Raw genomic sequence first — 2,119 nt, forward strand, 5'->3', positions numbered from 1 at the left:
GCCGGCCTCGGGCGCCGCACGACCGGCTCTGGGAGTGGGTGGCCGCTATTGTGAATAGGCTGGTCCTTCCCGCTGCCACCCGGCCAAGTGCGACGGCTCTGCCGCCCTGCGGTGCTCGTCACCCAGGTTTGGGGAACTCGGTCAGAGGCTGTGGCGGGGGGTCTCTTGACACGATTGGAGGACGGGCCATCCCCACGTTGACTCCGGCCGTCCCTCCACAGGCGCTCGTGTCCAAAATGAAGGCGAGAGACGCGAGTGGCCTGGTTCCCTTGGGTGCTGCCAGGAAGGGTGCGGGCTGACCCTTGCCTGAGCACTCCGTAAAGCCTCTTACGAGTCGAGGGCCGGCCTCGGGCGCCGCACGACCGGCTCTGGGAGTGGGTGGCCGCTATTGTGAATAGGCTGGTCCTTCCTGCTGCCATCCGGCCAAGTGCGACGGCTCTGCCGCCCTGCGCTGCTCGTCACCCAGGTTTGGGGAACTCGGTCAGAGGCCGTGGCGGGGGGTCTCTTGACACGATTGGAGGACGGGCCATCCCCACGTTGACTCCGGCCGTCCCTCCACAGGCGCTCGTGTCCAAAATGAAGGCGAGAGACGCGAGTGGCCTGGATCCCTTGGGTGCCGCCAGGAAGGGTGTGGGCTGACCCTTGCCTGAGCACACGTTAAAGCCTCTTACGAGTCGAGGGCCGGCCTCGGGCGCCGCACGACCGGCTCTGGGAGTGGGTGGCCGCTATTGTGAATAGGCTGGTCCTTCCCGCTGCCATCCGGCCAAGTGCGACGGCTCTGCCGCCCTGCGGTGCTCGTCACCCAGGTTTGGGGAACTCGGTCAGAGGCCGGTGCGGGGGGTCTCTTGACACGATTGGAGGACGGGCCATCCCCACGTTGACTCCGGCCGTCCCTCCACAGGCGCTCGTGTCCAAAATGAAGGCGAGAGACGCGAGTGGCCTGGATCCCTTGGGTGCCGCCAGGAAGGGTGTGGGCTGACCCTTGCCTGAGCACACGTTAAAGCCCCTTACGAGTCGAGGGACGGCCTCGGGCGCCGCACGACCGGCTCTGGGAGTGGGTGGCCGCTATTGTGTATAGGCTGGTCCTTCCCGCTGCCATCCGGCCAAGTGCGACGGCGCTGCCGCCCTGCGGTGCTCGTCACCCAGGTTTGGGGAACTCGGTCAGAGGCCGGTGCAGGGGTCTCTTGACACGATTGGAGGACGGGCCACCCCCACGTTGACTCCGGCCGTCCGTCCACAGGCGCTCGTGTCCAAAATGAAGGCGAGAGACGCGAGTGGCCTGGATCCCTTGGGTGCCGCCAGGAAGGGTGTAGGCTGGCCCTTGCCTGAGCACACTGTAAAGCCTCTTACGAGTCGAGGGTCGGCCTCGGGCGCCGCACGACCGGCTCTGGGAGTGGGTGGCCGCTATTGTGAATAGGCTGGTCCTTCCCGCTGCCATCCGGCCAAGTGCGACGGCTCTGCCGCCCTGCGCTGCTCGTCACCCAGGTTTGGGGAACTCGGTCAGAGGCCGGTGCGGGGGGTCTCTTGACACGATTGGAGGACGGGCCATCCCCACGTTGACTCCGGCCGTCCGTCCACAGGCGCTCGTGTCCAAAATGAAGGCGAGAGACGCGAGTGGCCTGGATCCCTTGGGTGCCGCCAGGAAGGGTGTGGGCTGACCCTTGCCTGAGCACACGTTAAAGCCTCTTACGAGTCGAGGGTCGGCCTCGGGTGCCGCACGACCGGCTCTGGGAGTGGGTGGCCGCTATTGTGAATAGGCTGGTCCTTCCCGCTGCCACCCGGCCAAGTGCGACGGCTCTGCCGCCCTGCGGTGCTCGTCACCCAGGTTTGTGCAACTCGGTCAGAGGCCGGGGCGGAGGTCTCTTGACACGATTGGAGGACGGGCCATCCCCACGTTGAATCCGGACGTCCCTCCACAGGCGCTCGTGTCGAAAATGAAAGGCGAGAGAGACGTGAGTGGCCTTGGTTCCCTTTGGGTGTTGCCAGGAAGGATGCGGGCTGACCCTTGCCTGAGCACACCCATGTTTGTGCAACTCGGTCAGAGGCCGGGGCAGAGGTCTCTTGAAACGACTGGAGGGCGGGCAATCCCCACGTTGAATCCGGCCGTCCCTCCACAGGC

The sequence above is a fragment of the Chiloscyllium plagiosum genome, unplaced genomic scaffold (assembly GCF_037043375.1).
Source record: "Chiloscyllium plagiosum isolate Xiang-an unplaced genomic scaffold, Cpla_swu_hap1 HiC_scaffold_116, whole genome shotgun sequence".
Taxonomy (NCBI): Eukaryota; Metazoa; Chordata; class Chondrichthyes; order Orectolobiformes; family Hemiscylliidae; genus Chiloscyllium; species Chiloscyllium plagiosum.